The sequence below is a fragment of the Pieris napi genome, chromosome 15 (assembly GCF_905475465.1).
Source record: "Pieris napi chromosome 15, ilPieNapi1.2, whole genome shotgun sequence".
Taxonomy (NCBI): Eukaryota; Metazoa; Arthropoda; class Insecta; order Lepidoptera; family Pieridae; genus Pieris; species Pieris napi.
Window position 1 is genome coordinate 4,027,253 of NC_062248.1, and position 19,314 is coordinate 4,046,566.

Below are 19,314 nucleotides of genomic sequence, written 5' to 3' on the forward strand. Positions count from 1 at the left end.
ATGTAGGCATCACGCAGCTGCACGCATTTAACTTTATCGACGAATTTTTGTTATTTCGGCTTGCGGAAATCGTCAGATTATATATTTTTCATTATTCTTGAATTATTTCCTTCAAAATAAAAAAAAAATTAGCTACGCTCGAGAATGTCGAGATGACGTTTTTTTTTTACAACTTTGTTGCCCTCCCCTTTTTTTCCGTCACTCTCAAATTGTCAGATTAGTGGAATATACACTTTTTAGGATGTAATTAACTCACCCTACCTTAATCTGACGCGCTCGGGAATTTCTGATGGTCAATTTTTTTTTACTAATCTGATCCTGTCTCCTTCACGGGCGGCCTTATATATGGGCCTCATATTTTGTGAAGGTACTTAACCGGGTACAAGGTATCCCCCTATATATTAATCTGCCGCGCTTTAGTAAATCCCGAAATCCCCTCTTGGGCTCCCCTACCATTAGAAAAGGAGGGGAATATGATCAAAATGAAAGGAAAAATAAATTACGGTCGATCTGAGGTCGGGAAGGGGAAGGGGGGGGGGGGGAGTTTTAAGGGTAAAAAACGGTTTATCTCGATTTCCGGCAAAACTAAAAGTCCTATCGAAGAAAACTAAATGGCAAAGTTGTAGGTCATCTTCTTTAAATTATAATTAGATGCCTATTTATTACTATTTTAAGATAACTTATATATACCTGAGTGACCTAAAAAAAATTTTTAGCCTTTAGATGGGCTAAAATTTTCGTATTTCATAGAGAAGTAGGGAAGGGGATGACGGGTCTGGGCGTTACTGCATACGATTTTTTGCATTTTCTGAGAAGATTTACTATGGTAATATATATATATTTTTTTACCACAGGAAAGTAGAGATTTCAACGCACTGAAAGCACATCAACTTTTTGAAAAAAGCTGAAATTTTGACGTCAGAATTTTCGATTGAAAATTAGGGTGTTTTTTCGATATTAATTCAAAATAAGGTGAAAAAATAAATATTTTTAATCAAATAAATTACAGTATATTTGGGACATAATAAGGTAAGTTTTTACCAAATTTCGTTTAAAAAAATAAATTTTTGTAAAAGATAGAAATAAAAAACCAAAAAGTTGTTTTTTTGAATTTTTCACCTAAATTTTGAGGTTATGTGAAAAATCTGCAAATACAAAAGTTGTAAATCTTTTTATTGCCTACAACTTTGCCATTTAACATTCTTCGATAGGACTTTTAGTTTTGCCGGAAATCGAGATAAACCGTTTTTTACCCTTAAAACCCCCCCCCCCCCCTTCCCCTTCCCGACCTCAGATCGACCGTAATTTATTTTTCCTTTCATTTTGATCATATTCCCCTCCTTTTCTAATGGGTTTCATCCTACTGTAATTTTTTTCCCTTTTTATTTATTTTAAGTGCTATCTGCACTGGTCTAACACAAGAGACATAGAATTAGAGTTTGTTAGTGTCTTATAATTATTTTTTATATTAAATTTTTCAATAAAAAATCTGTCACGTTTTATGTGCAAGGTCATGAATAAATGATCTAAGTTTAATAATTGAAAAATTTGTATATTTAACGCCCTTCCTTTTATTTTGTATTCATTTTTTAAAGTACACCAAATCTTATAAGTTACAACCATTCTATTCTAAATAAGAATATAAATTTTACGGAAATAAAATTACAAATCCAACTACAAATTATAATTATACGAGTTATTTTCTTTTAAAAAATACTTATTCCTTTAACAATACGGATAACCCGATAGGCGATTAGTAAAGTTTTTGTTATTAAATAGATATAGTATCTATAGTATCTATAATTGTATGGTCTTAGTATACCTGTATATATACCCGGCCAGTACTAATATATCTAACCATCAGCCCTGCTTTAGCAAATAATAATTTTATAATTGTATACAAATATAACTGATAATATTCATAACATTACTGAGCTCATTGGTCTATGGTGTATGACTTTCACTGATCAAATTTTTGCTAAAAGCCGGTCCTGAGGTCGCGAAAGTGGTCTGGTAAGCATAGCTTAGAGCAATGATGTTTCTCACATATATTAAATTGAAATTAAAAAAGCATTAAAACTTTCACGTCCCTAAACTGTAATTGATCGACATTTTGCAAAGAGTTACAAGCCTTTTGTTTCGCCAAGTATTCAACAAGAAGATTAAAAATAAATGAATTTAAATTGGACCTAACAATTCAATAGATTAAAAAAATGATTTAAGTATACATCATATGATGTAAGTATACATAATTAAAGCTGTTTATTATGATATTTTATCATAGACAACTGTATGTAGATATACCTAAATAATAACGTAACTTTTGGTATTGTCTTTTATTAACATAACCTTTATACATTTAAAGAAAACACTTTTTAACCGGATTAAAGTTATGTATTATTATAAATTTACAATTATTTTACATAATTTTAAATTTAACCGACTTTTCGCTATTTCGTTATTATTTAACTAAAATACAGATAATGCAACTTTTTCTACAGCTGTGATACTTATGACATTCAACATCTTTTGTCTTCAGTCACCGTGACCACGCACGCTTAAAGCACGCGAAACGTCGGTTAAATTTAAAATTATGTAAAATAATTATAAATTTATAATAATACATAAGTTTCATCCGGTTAAAAAGTGTTTTTTTTAAACGTAACTTTTCTCGTTGCAGTCTCAACAAAAGAATACTTTGAGAGTAGTATTAGATTATAACAATTTCAATGATACACAGATATTATATGTGATATAAGGATCTTATAGAAATAGTTACATAGTCATTGTGAAAGTCTCCTTTAAAGAAAATAAGTTATAATTTATTTATAGCTCTTGTGAAGTAATGCTCTCCCTTGAGTGACCCAATGTATCTTGTTCGCCGCTTTCGCTGCTGTTTTCCAATTCCACTTGTAACAGATCTCCACATCTTTCCAGCGATACCTGGCTCAGTCGGTAGTTCAAAATATACCTCGATAGTTAAATTTTCCGTTCCTCTAAGCAGCGGAATCTGCTTTTCTTGCTTAACGAGTAGAACACAAGTAATACATATTATTTATTAACCGCACCAGTACGGGTCTTTTAATTCTGGGCACGTTTGTATAAATTGATATGAACGCACGAATTTTAGAAGCGTTGCGCATAATACATTTTAAGACATCATTAACATCGATACTATTATAGAATGATAATTTATCGATTCGTCTGAGAATTCAGTTCTAAAAAATTCATATAAACGTGATGCTTCTAATTAAATGTCTGGTGGTCCCAATTTCTATTCAGATTTTTGATAAGGCCTTTGAAATCTTTATTTCGCTTAAAGTGTAATTTTTCATGTATACAGGGTGGCCAAAAAGTCGTGGATCAGAATAGGGGTAGATGAGGTCATCAGCTGCAAAAAATTGTTCTACGGGACGTCTCTAAGGTCAACCTTTGCCGAGTTATAATTTATTTTGCGTTTTATAAGAAAATTGACTTTTTTTACTAATTCTTATTAAAATTCGAAAAAATCTACATTCTGTATGTTTTTCATAATATCCACTAGATTGGTACTGATTAGTTCTTGCGTTACACATACTATTTATAGTTGTTTATTGAGTGTAATGAAGATAATATTAAGTTAATTTTTTTCAAATCAAAACTTTTTGTTTACTTCGGACCCCAAAAAAATTATCTACCGAAAAGTGACCCTGTATTACAACTTTTGGCCATCCTGTATATATATACTAGTACCGCTACAACCTTTTAGATCTGGGCCTCTGATCTCTTGTTGGTTTAACCAACATAATTCAATTAAAGGTTACTTTTACAGTTCAAAATACAGATCGAGTACATGTTGGAGTAACCGTCCTCCAACTTGTATCAATTATAGATATTGTGGTAATAACTTTATAACCGTTCTTTCCGCCTACACTTGTTGTATGTAGTACAAGTTGCCATAAGCGACTGTCAGATTGTCAAATTCGTGATTTGATAAAAATCGTAGACTGACGGTTGACAGTCGTGATCGTGACTTATGCCATCGCTACTTACTTTATTAAGAAATCTGAGAACAAACTAATAGGGATGTTAAGGACGTAGTCATTTTTATAAGTTTTATCTGTGGTAAAACGGGATGGTTATATTTTTCATCAGTTTCATCATCGGACGTCGAGGCAGTATACGAAATTCCACCCGTATCACTTCGACGTCTGTCGTTCCAAAACTGGTTGTTTTTTAAGGCAGTTTTTGCCGCGCACCACAACTATGTGGAACCAGATGCCATTGCTAGACTTAGGGAAGGACCCTAGTCTAGTCAAGAGAAGAGCGTACCAATTCTTTAAAGGCCGACAACGCACTTGCGACCCCTCTGGCAATGTGAGTGTCTTTGCGGTGGCATCACTTAAAATTAGGTGAGCCCCCTGTTATATAAAAAAAAATCCTCTCAGATTATGAACTTTTAAATCAAATTGTATGAATTAATGAAATCAGAACCTTGTAAAAGCTATAATGTTCTGGGATAATAAATATTACTGTAAGTGTATGGTATTTCAATGACTACTTACTGCAATGGCTGTGCGACCCAAAAAGTGTCATAACCTCATGATAATCTTCTACTTTCAATTCTTCTCTTTTTCTTCGGTATTTAAATCAGAGAAACAGTTTTGCCACAGAGTAATTTGATTTTTTCATCGTTACTGAATTTTGGCTTTAGTAAATCTTAAGATGAGTAGATACTGAATTAAGCATGTCTTGTATGTCAAACTAAATACATTTTTGACATAATATGGGAGTCACACTCAACGGGTAATTCATAATCCAAAAAGTACATTTGATAACAGAAATGTATTAAAATGAACGTAGCCCTTAAGCATTAATGCAATACAAGGAAATGAGAAAAGCTTGCATCATATTTGTATAATTTCTCTTGTTTCACCTAGTATATTAAATTACGTAATCTGTGGTGTTGTCCATGCCTAAAACAGTGTTGCTATTAACAATTTAAATGCTAAAAGTATTTTTGAGTAACTTTTATTTAAATGTTTATTTTTTTTTTCAATTGTATTTTATAATATACAATATACTAGCCCGTTCCGGCTTCGAACGGGTGAACATTTATTGTAGATATTGACTCGTTCTTTAATATTTGTGGAACATTTTTTGTTCTATCTGATCATGAAAGATATTTTATATGCATTTTTTACAACTTGGGTAATTAAAAACATTATTGCAGTTTTGTATGGATCATTAATGTAACATTCAAATGGTGAAAGTTACAAAATCGGTCCAATACTGTTTGAGCCAATTCATTACAAACATACTTACATACAAATCTTTCTTCTTTATAATTTTAAGAAATACATAAGATATATAGATATTTAGACAAAACTAATTGAACAAAACAAAACAATTAAAACATACATATATAAACGTCGTAAAACAGCGATCAGGACAATATAAATAAAGGACACATGAAAATACATATATATATGTTTAATTATTTGGTGGAATTATGAATTTTCATTGCCATGTAAGATCTATTTTACAATATCTGTGAAACATTATTGCATCAATCTTACTTAAACTTTTAATGGTAACACAGAATTTATTAAAAAATACTTTACGATTACATTTTGAATATAACTTTTAATTGATTTAAAATATTAAGGCCATTGCAAAAAGTTTAATCCGATCGTAAATTATAATTGGTTTATCTCTGAAAGTTCTATAATTAATTAAATCTGAACCTTGAAGCTCAAACTTTTAATACCGGAAATGTTATATAAACATATTAAAATATAGTTTCCTAAAAGAACACCCTATTTCAGGGTCTATTGTGACAGATTGCTTGTCATAGGGCGTGAAATGTAGTTTTTATATTTATATCGTTTTTTACGTGAATTACAAAAATATATTTACTTATTAAAATTTGATATAACAAATTAATTTGTGTGTGATCTGCGCACCTTCGACTCAATACATTTAAACAGGCCAACGAGCATTCTGGCAGTGTGAGTGTCCATGGGCGGCTGTATAACATCAGAGCCATCAATTTGTCCCCTGCCTTGCGATTCTGTCATTTTATGATTTGGCATTCTGATAAGGCAGCTTGTAGTTTATTGTTTATCAGAATGCCAAATCATAAAATGACTGCTTCACGACTGATTTGAAAGCGACCGCCGATGTGAAAACCGCTGTGTGAGTTCGAAAAGTGAGTTACAGAATCGCAAGGCTGTTCTATTAAAAAAACAATATTTTTTACTGGTGTCCATTTTTAAGTTCAAATACTTCGTATATATAATTAGCAATTAATAGATTCATATATCATTCTACATTGGTGGTCAGTTACTTGAACAAAATATGCATGTTAGCCCTTGATTTCTGATAGACAGTTTCACATTGATGAACAGGCTACACGAAGGTGATACGCACATATCACTTGTCGAAATTGACGTAAGAAAGAGTCGAAGTCATTGATGTTATGCAATATGTTGGCAATCTCACAGACACGACGCATATGTTTTAGTGTATATTCTGTTAGTTACTAATAATATTTTCCTTCAATAGGTAATTGGGTCGATTTTGCTTTAATCCCGTTCGATCCTGCGATCAATTTTGTTTTCATAGACAGTACAACCCTCTGTCTGACACATGTCATCGATTTTTGGGCTTGAGAAATTCCGTTTTCCTCATGTTTTCTTTCACCGTAGGAGCAAGTGCTAATTGCGTACAAAAGAAACTTCCTTTGCACAGCTGTGATTCGAACGCACGACCTGAGGGTGGCCCTTAAGCCACTAATGCAGTTGAGTAAATAATTATAAAAGAATACAATTTATAATAACGATTATACTGAGAAATAAATATAACAAATCTTTATAATACTATAGGCGCAAAATAAAGAAAATTTCAAAAATCTAAAACAATTGTCGCCTACCGTCTCTTATGCCAAAATACCTTCATAGATATAATAATTTAATTGGAATAAAAATAAGGATTATTGACGTGAAACTTGATTATAATAACACTCTAAAACTTCATTACTTCGTTGCATCAGCCCCAATCTCAAAGTATGGAAGCATTTTTTTGCAAACAAACACTTAATTCAGTAAACTTTTAAAACTAGGCTGCCTCGAGGAGCCTTGTGAAGCTCGTGGAGGCGTTTGAAAAATTACCTTTAAAGGCAGCGTTTAAATACATTGAGCAACAACAGGGCTCTCGGGAAAAACAATTTTGTGACACCTGTTGCTTGCATTTAAGGTTTTTCATTGTTGGGAAATTTGATTGTTCAGTTACAGGCGTTTTTAAATATGAATTAACTATTAAGGATCTCACATTTACAACTAAAACAAAACAACAACAACATCAACTAATAAGCATTAGTTGATCATTGTCTGCTGGTCCTTCGATAAAAGTTAGGCCGATTTTTTTTGGGGACCGTATCCAGGCCTTCATTATCATCGTCATCGATAGCTGTAAAGCCCCTTGTGCGCCTTAGCTTAGCTCCAGTATATTTCGCTATCACAATCTATTTCGTGCTCGTCCAACTTCGAAAACCTTCGGGTCCTTGACAACCCCATCCCACCAACGCAGCCGCGCACCACCTCTATGTGGTACCAGCTGTCCACTGATGTATTCCCGAACCAATTCGACTTAGGGTCCTTCAAGAAAAGAGAGCCTGCCCGTTTGCCCTATAAAAAATTTTAAGTAAATTGTTCTATAAAAAAAATTGTTTAATTAAATTACTCAATAACAATTTATAAATACACTTCTATAATTTGTTTGTAAGCTAAGGCTTTTATTTGGCACCTTTAACATATAATCTTCAAAGAACGGAGCTAAATTCGCTGGTAACACTATCAATTTCGGGGCCATTACACCTTTAATCTGAAAGTGGTTTCACTTTACGAGCGCCAAATTCGTTTATATTACGTATTATGGGCATATGCAAATTTAATCACTTGTTGTTTATTTACAGCCGAACGGACAGCTTCTCCGGAACGCGTTTCTTTATTACTACCATTAAACTGATTTATTAGTCTGCAGTCTATTTCTAATTTAGTTTTTATATTTCCAAAAAACGAGTTTTTAAAGTGTCGAAAAGTTACTTCATCTTTGTCTTTGATTGTCTATAGTATGAGTTGTTTATGAAATAAAATACAGTCTACGATTGGCGATAATTGCCTATGTTGTACCTGTCATCTTTCTTGTGGATAAGTGTCAGTGTCAATCTATTGAGCTGGAATGACTTCTGTTTTATGAATATTATCGAATAGATCAGAAATTATAGGTAGGACGGTGTTCTAATTTATATTTATTTATTCTACAACTGTATAAATTACGTCAATGCATCTGTGCTTATTAAGCTTATACTCACTGTAATATATCAGAATTAGTTTGAACTATAAATCTTATGTGTAACTAAGGAAGCCGAAACTGTTATTGTAATCTTTATTAAGTAGATAACAATCCATATGACCTTTTAAGGCACCTAGAAGACAAACAATCTCACGGCACAGCTATCTTTATTATCCTTAGACTCAGTGTCGAGGTTATCAACCTTCGAAATTTAAAAAACGTGAACCTTTTATCTCTCAGTTACCTCTTTTTTTTTTTTTTTTTTTTTTAAAGACAATTCACACCAATTGACCTAGTCCCATGCTAAGCTGGTACATATTTAAACACCCAAGACCTAAGAACAACACCAAATGCTCATCACATCGATGTTCGCCTCAGCCGGGGATCGAACCCGGGACCCATGGATTTGCAGTCAGGGGTACTAACCACTAGACCAAATAGTCGTCGGCCTCTTGGCCATTGAAGTTAAACAAAATTTTTAATATTTTTCAAGTAGTTTATATATATTTTCATACAATTTAATCGAGAACATCTTACATCAAAATCGGTTGATAATAAAAATAAAGAAATATTTTATTCTTATTTTCACGCAGTTGCGAGAACCAGCTCAATATAAAGCGATTTATTGAGACATGCCATGGCATTGTGTCACGATACAATGTGTGAACGAATTGTACGATATTTATATTGAATTGGTGTAAAGTATATTTATTGTTCCAGGTATGTTCGAGTTATAGAAACCAGACATTGAGGTAATTTTTAAAATATATATATTGGACAACGTACCTTTTGAGTTTGACATTTTGCCGTTTTTAATTTCCATTAATTTATCAATGACATTAATTTAATAAAGAGTAAAATTTTGTATAGAGGACGAACGGTTCGAATCATCAACGACCAATCCCTTTTCGAGCGGCTTCAGCCCTTCACGTTACAGATGTGGGGTATCTCTGCATCTTCTACCGGATTTACCATGGACAGTGTTCAGACAATTAGTTCGCATTAATACCTGCAACTAACCTTCGTCATCGGACATCCAGGCAGCATACGAAATTCCACCCGTATCACCTCGACGTCCGTCATTACACAACTTTTTCAAGCGTTGAGCAGTTTTTGCCGCGCACCAACACTATGTGGAACCAGCTGCAGAATTATTTTCGAACCACTTCCTGTTAGGGTGCTTCAAGAAAAGAGAGTACTTAAAAGGCCGGCAACGCACTCACGAGTCCTCTAGTATTAATAGTGCCCATGGGTGGCAGTTTCACTTAACATCAGGCCTCCTGCTGGTTTGCCCCTGTTCTATTAAAAAAAAAGTGGAAAGTATAAAAGCATATGCAATATTTACATAGTACAAAACGAAACTTTAAACTACGCTCCTTATCTTAATAAAATAAGTCGCTCGAGAAATAGCCAGTGTATAGAGCCTCAACGAATATCTACTGTCGAACTGAGCTAGCTTAAATTTGTCATGGTTCCAAATGAAGACGTTCCAACAATGCCTTTGCTGTGTTTGAGTCGGTCACGACTGAACGCATAAGTAATGTTTAAGAGTCACTGTACACATTCATTTATCATTAAGATTATATGAAACTTGTGTATGGCTAGGTGAAGTTGACGGCGACCATGACGAAAATAAAGTGTTATTGAGAGTATGAGTGAGTAATGAATCACTTGTAAATTAATATTAAATAAAATCCGAATTGAAAATTTTTAATCATTTACATCCGCGTCGGTCACGTAATACGGTCACAGATTACTCGAATTGATTATGACAACTATGTTGGTAAAAAATGTCTGGATGACAATTAACGCTCTGAAAATTTGACGTTCGTTTACGTGTATACAAGTTTAGAGGGAGGAACGTTAGAGGGAATTGTGCGACGCCATCTTGCATTGCGTTTTAGCGGGTTATTGAAATTATAAATATTTAAACCTTATTATTAACAGAATCAAAATCATAATTTTATAAGTTTAATATAGTCACTAATGCATAATCTTAAATAGTTTCTAAAATCTTATAAATTTCTTTCTTTTATTGTATTTTGTTGTTACTATTCGTAGATGTTAAAATTTCTCCTCAGATTTTTTTTGTGTAAATTGTTTAATGAGTATCATTATGTTATTATTTTTGTATGAAGAAAATAGTTAGACAGTCTATCTCAAAAGTTTGAGTAGATCTAAACAAAGCATTACTTGCAAAAGATAATCTCAAAACATACGCTAATTAGTACTGTACAACATTTTATTACAACAAATATTTAGATTATGTAATACAATACTAGTAACATTCCATTGTTTATTGCTCTATGATATTCGATTTCGTCCATAAACGCACGTTGCTCTACCATATGGCCGCATTTGTACGTCACTCGTACTGGGTCACTGGCATTACACTATTGGTTTCGAAAGGTCGCTTCATCCCGTCGGGAGGCTGCTCCCTAATCAATAATCGAATTAGGTCGGGTTGCGCGTCGGCTACGTATAAAGGCAGGTAGCTGCATTCTCAGAATGACACTGGAAGGCCGTCTAAGGACATTTGTTTTTAATGGTGTTCGGAAAAGTTTTTATTTCTTGTGCAAATATTTTAAGTGACCGTCCCCAAGACCGGCCACATGTTTTGGGTCGAATAGGCGAAGCGGTATTTTAATAAAGGGGCCGATTTAGCGGAATGCGTTTTAATGAATCCTTAGTTTGGTATGGCGCAATTAAAAGCATTATTTTATTGTCTGCTATCTACCTAAAGGACAGATAATGCAGCCGTGATCTTGTTGGAATTTAAAGTGTTTGTAGGCGACGATTGTTCTTTAATATTAGACATTTTATCTGTTCTGTAAATTAATTAAACACATACTATTTGGAGTGTCTTGCTCGTATGTTCAAGAACACTTTGTATGGAAATTGGCGTCCTAGGTACAAAAATGCATGATACATTAATGTATAAACACAGGTTCGAACCCTGGCTGTCCCTAGACATTCATTGTATGTATGCATTTATTACTGGCTCACATGGCAAAAAAGAAGCTGATACAAAAAATATGATCACGAAACATATACAGAAATTTGAATGCTTAGACCAAGAGTTGTAGCTATGCTGGACGTTTTAGTACCCCATAGGTAATATGTCAAGAACAAACATAGATATACATCCTCTTAGAAAATCTGACGACGATTACATTCTTTTTCTCATTTTCTACCCTTACGTACGACCAGCCGCATTATGCAAACATTCATATTAACATACGTACATTATTAAAAATACATAGGACATGGATGCTATCAATATCTGACGCTTATCCAACAGTTTTTATTACATTTTTGACAATCTATCCCCCACCGATGAAAAGCTATACATTTTTTTTTTATCATCTAAGCTTTGCAACTCAATAGGTCTATATGACGCTTGATTAAATCCCCATTAAGCAGATAAATATCTAGAGCAAGTTTATTCTCCATAATTGATTACATGTCATGTCCTTAACTATCCTAATGTATTCACTCAAACATGACCGGCCACAGGTCATTAACAGGTTTTTTGTTGATCCTTCGGCTTTCTTCCCACAAGTATTGGAAGTGACCGCCCAGCTCGTTGTTTTTGTTGAGACGATTCTAGGGAAAGTTGGAACGGAGCCAAAGTTGTCACCATAAATCTCCAATAGGCAAGCTTATATCAGGAATTTGTGGAACTGTAACTTTCTTACACTAAAGCCCGATATTAGGGCTGGCTCATTGTTTATTTTAGTAACGAGGCTGGATAGTTGCGTTGTGATAAAAGTTATTTTCTCTTTAGTAATATCGTGCAAAAAATAATATTCTGGGGTGCCAAAACCTCCCTTCTAGGTTCTATCTAAAGGGTAGAGAATAAAAATAAATCAGTTTCGCTACAACCATTTTGCCTCAGATTTCTGTGTATGTTTCATGATCATTTGTTAATCTAATAGGTGATCAGCTTCCTGTGCCTGACACACACCGTCACTTTTTGGGTCTAATTGGTTTCCTCACGATGTTCTCCTTCACCTTTCGAGTGAATGCTAAATGTGCACATAGAAAGAAAGTCCTTTGGTAGACAGCCGGGGGGATCGAATCTACGACCTCAGGGATGAGATTAATAATACATATTATTACGTATGTTACTTATTACGAATGAAACATTGAATCATGTAAAAATACATTTCAATGGTAATATTACATTCTTTGGGATCCAATCAAGCGAAACATCATTGCAGAATCGAAAGAAAATCTGGAATGACGTGGAGTGAAATTAATACAGCTGTCCAGGACCGATCAGGCTGGTTTTCTTAGCTGGGTGCCACCTACTCCACGTGGGGGACACAGGACTTTAAGTCAAGTTTTTTTTTTTAACATGGTCTTCACTAAGACATCATGGAATATTACGATCTAGAATAACTTAAGACTAATAAGTAATTTAAGTCTAACCTAGTTCATTAAAAAGGATATTTATTATTTAACATAAGAAAGTGTCCAATAACACTAAATACACGAATACACTTTGTTCTTGTGTTCTATTTTTTCACTCACTGTTTAGCACTTAATACTAACGTGCACTAACACTAATTCACTAATTCAAATGGTTTTGCCCTTTTCAATCTTCTCACTAGGCCCGAGGTGTCGAGTCAAGTATCATCTAAAGGTTTCTTAAAGGTTTCTGAACTATTTAGAGCAATTAATATTTTACGACTAATTGAAACAAAAGTTTTGGTAATATTTTTGCGGCCTAATTTTCTTCGACGCAAAAGAGTCATTACTATCTTAATAATTGGTTTGCTACCCTTGCATAATGACATTCGTTGGGCCCAGCAGCTGACCTTTGGGTTCTCGTACTTTCCATGGTCTCGTGCGAATCTGATCGAAGGCTGATTCATTTCTGCTTAAGCCATTTTCGTCATCGACTCATTTGACCCGGTATATTTTGTAATTTATATTTATTGTTTTATTTTCGTACAGAAATATTTTTTGTATTCTCTCATGAGGATGTAGGACTGAGCCGTGAAAGCCTCACTCTGACCGATCAATAAACGTTTAAGTTTGTACTCAGAGTGGTGCATTTAGTGTTATTACACTATAGGTACAATAGAAAGCTAATAAGGCAATGTTCTATGCTTCCTTAATATTTAAATCAGCAAAACCTATGGGGAACAAAGATTTTGTAACTCTATTTACAAAGTTATCTTGGTCGTTTGAAATTTAGTGCAGCAAACACAACCTTTTAAAAATTGTCTCGTTAAATTTTGTTATTAATATGAATGGATGTTTTGCCAACAAAATGAAAAGTGACGACACATACAGTTAGTTGCGCTTCCTCAAGAACGCCAATTTATACTTAGTTATGGCAGTTAACATTACATACTATATGTGTATCTATTTATTAGAAATACATGTAAACAATATTTTTAGAATAATAATAGAAAGTGACCCACTAAAGTATATGCGAACCGATCCGACTTAGGGCCCTTCAAGAAAAAAGCGTACCAGTTTCTAAAAGGCCGGCAACGCACTAGCGAGCCCTCTGGTATTGAGAGTGAATATAAATAAATTAGCAAGCCTTTATTAAAGCAGTGACCATGTTACTTCTATAAATAGAATAAATTCTAGTAATGTTAAATATTTATTAAATACACATAAAATAAGTTATTCTGCTGCTGAAAATTATACGTAAGTAATGAATATTGGATATTTATTTGCGTTAAACCTACGTTTGTTTATTTTAACTGTTTCACAATAAAATCGTTGAACTAATTAAAATCTAATTAGTATTTTACATTACTAATCAGATTATGATTAAATTGATTAATACGTTGTTTTTATTACGATCTACTTCAATAAACCTACTTTTAAATGTTAGTAATTTTACGTATGTATTACTCATTCACTTAAACAAAGGAATTGCTGACAGAAGAAATATAATCTCATACTAAAGGTAAGGTATTTTATATTCATACTAGTCATCTCATTTATATGTTAATGTATATAACATTACATAGTATATCCTCGTACTGATAAATAATCTCTTTGTGATATTTTTCTACCAACAAGCATTACATATAAAATCTCATTTTTAATCTGTCGTGAACAATTGTCAAACAGTCAGTTGTCAACATAGCTGTCGCCGCCAAAATTTGTAAGTCAGCCGTCAAAATGGCTGTCTTCATGTCTGGATAGAATGTAGACGACAATAGGGTATTTCAATATGTTTAATTGTATATTTTAACCAATTATTATTGCAACGAAAAATATACTTATTGGAGTAATAACGTAACGTAAAAATGACTATGAAGTTATTATCATCATTGACCATTGAATAATAATTATAATTCTGTTAATTAGTAGATTTAGCAACATTGACAAATCAAATAAACCACTAAATGATTTTGAACTAATTTGACTTTCATGTTATTAAATTATAGCGCCATTGCTCCGACATACTATTTCTAAAGTCCAAAGAACAGAATTAATACGTTGCTCTAATTAAATGATGTTAATGATGCTGAAAGGGTCCTGTACACACATCTTACATTAAAAAAAAATCTATAATGTAAATCATTCTCGACTCCTCTTGAACACACAAAACATTTCATCAAAATCTGTCCAGCCGTTTAGAAGTTTAATTACGAACACATGCACCGAAGATTTATATATATACCAGCTGTTTATTTGCTGTATAGAAAACAACCTAGTTACCGACTACAGCGCCTGAATTGTGAATCTAAACCATCCAGGGCGCACCCAAACGCATACAAAAAATCATTTAAATTCGGTCCAGCGGTTGAAGAGGAGTTCACTGACATACACACGTACAGTAGAATTATATAGTTATTGTCATTTAATAAGTTTATCATGTATAAATGTTGATTGAAGCTTGCAATAAAGAGAGCGAAATCCCAATTTATGTAAATAAAATTGATAGCATTTTGTTTACTATGTTGGATAGTCTAGACATCGAAGATTAAGGTTTATTATATGTCTAGAAAAATATAACTTGTTCAAGCAAAAAGTGGTCTAGCCTTTGATTATACGAAATACTAGAAAATCGAGTAAATTGAATTAGTTTTTTAGTTAAGTTGCTGTATATTAATACATCTTAATATAATACAAGTTTAAAGTACAATTTAATGTGTTCAAACAAATAGAATATTTTTATTAATTATTACATAATTGATCAAATAAAAAAAACACACACAAAATATATCAGTATATTTAAATATATCAATATATTTAAAAATATATCAGTTCCGCTACAACCATTTTATCTGTGGGCCTCAGATTTCTGTATCTGTTTCATTATCATCAATCTAATTCGCAAATAGGTGATCAGCCTCCTGTGCCTGACACACGCCGTCGACTTTTTGGGTCTAAGGCAAGCCGGTTTCCTCACGATGTTTTCCTTCACCGTTCGAGCGAATGTTAAATGCGCTTGGAAAAAAGTCAACGTTTTAAATAAAAATATTCTAAAGAACCATTTTTCGGAACCTGCGTGAGATTTTAACATAAACACACAAGATTCAGAAAGGCGTTGCAAGCAATTCGTCACACGATTCGATTATAATATGTTCCGGTTTCGCACATCGAGTAATCGATTAAGGACCAATAACCTAAAGACTGCTAGCCAAATAACGGTTAATGATTGATTAAGAATAATTGAGGTCGTCTACGTGTGTCTTGACATTCTATTACACGCGAAATATAGCACGCTTTCTTTTAATTCTTAGAATGATGATTTATATATTTCATTAATGCATGCGAGGAAAGGAAAACAAGCTCAAAGTGCCTTCAAAAAGCGCTTAATTTTATACTTATTTTGTATGAAACATTAGCCTTACGGGTAAAGCAAAGATAAGTGCTTAAATTTGTACGTAGAACTTTGCATACCGGAAATAAACCATTTCAGTTACCTACACATGGCTGCTTGGTAAAGAGAGCAACTGAATATGACGTCTAAATTCATATGTTATGACGGATATGACGTTGAAACTTAGTTTTCACACAGCTGTGAACATTATTTAATACGAACAGCTGTGCATTTTTAAAACAGATAAGAATAGACTAAATGTCATATTGTACCATAGAATATAGAATGGGGTATTACTGAGTATAGCAGTGTTGGCCTAGTGGCTTCAGCGTGCGACTGTCATCGCTGAGGTCGTAGGTTCGATCCTCGGCGCACCAATGAACTTTCTTTGCATGTGCGCATTTAACATTTGATCGGACGGTGAAGGAAAACATAGTGAGGAAACCAGCTTGTTAAGGCAAGGCAACCGAAAAAGTCAACGGCGTGCCTCAGGCACAGGATGCTGATCACCTACTTGCCTTTTTTTAGATTTACAAATGATCATGAAACAGATTCAGAAATCTGAGGCCCATATTTTTTGTGTAATGGTTCTTGTTTTAATACAAAATTGTAATTGATTCTTCTGTTCTCTATGTGATATTCATGTAGTCTTTATTTAAAAAAAAACTTGTATTTTGCCCTCCACCTAGACGCAATCCTAGATCTTCATAGTAAATATTAAAGTCCTTGGAAATGAATAAATAACTCAAAATTCATAAGGTACGTCGAGTAGGAAGATTTTCGATAATTCGCAATACAATATGAATTTTATATAACCGAATTAAATGAAACGTTACGATACGACTTATGCACAGCCTATTTGTCAGTTAATAGTTTAAAAATAAATGCCTTACTATATTAGTTTTTGAACTATTAATAATAAAAACTATTAACTATTAATGTAACTATACAAACAAAAACATCGATATGATTCTTAACGGAGTAATGCTTACAATATTTCACTATTTATTAAGAATTTTACAGCTTCGGTTTAAAGATTTTATTTCTAAAAGAATTACATTCACTTAGTGAAAAAATGTAGAGTAGGTTAGTTAGGTACATCCTGTTATGAAATTATTTGAAAATAAGCTACCTATATAAAATAAAAATATTAGTGCTAACAATATTTTTTACAAAAGTGCAAGTGAATAATTTAGTTACAGCTTATATCTAAATTATTTAATAAACTTTGTAAGCCAATAAATAAAATCTTCACATTTAAGTACTTAATAATTAGGTGGATTGATACTGATAAAATCATTTTAGTTTAGACTGTATGGCACAAAGAAAACAACAAAATAAGTTAGATGGGAAACACTTAGGACAGTGAACTTTGTGATACAAATTATTTAATGTATTTCCCTAAAGAAATCAGATGTCAGAGCTCTTTGCTGAACAGTAGTAGACCACAAGCCCATGAACAAAAAATACCTGTGAAATGACCCAACCTGAATTACGCTTAGAAGGCTGTTACTATATCTGAAAATAGCTCTGAGCACTATGCCGTCATTTCTGAGCGGTACATGTGAGTACGTGAGTGAATGGACTTTCTCAAGTACAATGGGGGAATTTCGACTAATTATTAATGTACGGCTTTGTTATAAGTGTATAGATGATTAAAAATAAATGTCGAAAAACCTAGTGCCGTACAAAAGTGATGGTGCCGGAAGTCGGTGCAAATTTTTAATTCGACGACAGTTGCAGAAGCAATATAGGTCATTTATTACTGTACGGCATTTGTGTGATTCCTTTTGGACACATATACAGATACTTTACCCGTAAACGCCGTACATATTCCCAGCGGAGCGGTCGAATGCCAAGGGTCGGAACCCTACCCCTACACCCATATACCCTAAGGTCATTGTAAAATGTACGGCAACATGTTCAAAATATTATTTAATACGGAAAATAATATATTATAACTATGCCGTCCAAATATTATAGTTAATATTTGTGTAATTAAATATTTATCGAAATTTCAGGATTTACCAAGTTCTTACTGCTGTAAGATCAGAGAATAATGTACGGCAACTTGTTTTTTTACATAATGTTACTAAATATTACCGTTGTACATTATAGCCGTTCATTATAAATGGTAACAAATAAAAATATTATGATAAAAAATATATGAAATTTCCGAAATTTAGATGACTTTTCAAATGCTCCTAGAGTAATATGGGGAGTAATATTTTCAAAGATTATTGTTATTTTATATGTAACAAATATAAATAAACAAAAAAAACCAGATGCCGTACATTTTACTCCAGATTATTCTTTACAGCTGATAAAAACTTCGACGACGTTTGAGGTGTCCCTTAAGGTCATTAATAACTGTACATATCTGAGTATACTACCATAAGGCTGTAAAGTATATTTACAGCCTTATCGTACCAGCAGAGAGAGGTAAAAGAAAAATATTTTTAACAAAAATAAAAATATAATACAGGGCGTCCCAAAGTTATAGGACATGAAGGAAAAGTACCTTTAATATCGTAGATAGGGTATTTTACTGAAAGAAGACTTTGTTATTTTTAAAAGTCAGTAATTCTGCATTCAAAGATTTTTTAAAAACTACTTGCCTCATCTGGAAATCGAACCAGCTTAAATTAAAAAAAAAACACCCCTACTTTTATGATGCCAATCGAAAGAATGGCCAAAACCTAATAACTTTTCTAAAGTAACAGACTCGTAGGGGATTTTTTTAGGCCGAATACGATAGATAATGTTTTTAATTTGATTAAAAAGATATATTTACGCTGTTACTTTCTTTTAAAATACTATGTTACTTAAGAAGAGTTATTAGTTTTTGGCCATTCTTTCGATTGGCATCATAAAAGTAGGGGTGTTTTTTTTTACATTTAAGTCGGTTCGATTCCCAGACGAGGCAAGTAATTTTTTAAAAATCTTTGAATGCAGAATTAATAACTTTTAAAAATAACATAAAGTCTTCTTTTAGTAAAATACCCTATCTACGATATTTAAGGTACTTTCCCTTCATTTCCCATAACTTTGGGACGCCCTGTATTGGTTGGCGCTGGTAGCGGACTATCGAAAGTGTACGGCATTTATCTTTTATTGAAGATTGTCTAAAGTATTAATAACCTGTGTTATTGCCGTACAGATAAAAGTCACCGGAA

General features: G+C 33.0%; 1 protein-coding gene across 3 annotated transcripts in view; it reads left to right on the forward strand.

Annotated features, from left to right (window-relative positions):
• Nucleotides 1-19,314, forward strand: part of LOC125056382 (breast cancer anti-estrogen resistance protein 1) — a 90,533-nt gene that overhangs the window by 24,921 nt on the left and 46,298 nt on the right. Inside the window, exon 2 of one of the 3 annotated variants that reach the window (XM_047659429.1) lies at nucleotides 9,055-9,086. The exons of the other annotated variants lie outside the window; for them this stretch is intronic. The gene's annotated coding sequence lies outside the window, so the exon portion shown is untranslated. The remainder of the gene's footprint in view (nucleotides 1-9,054; nucleotides 9,087-19,314) is intronic. 3 annotated transcript variants of the gene reach the window in all.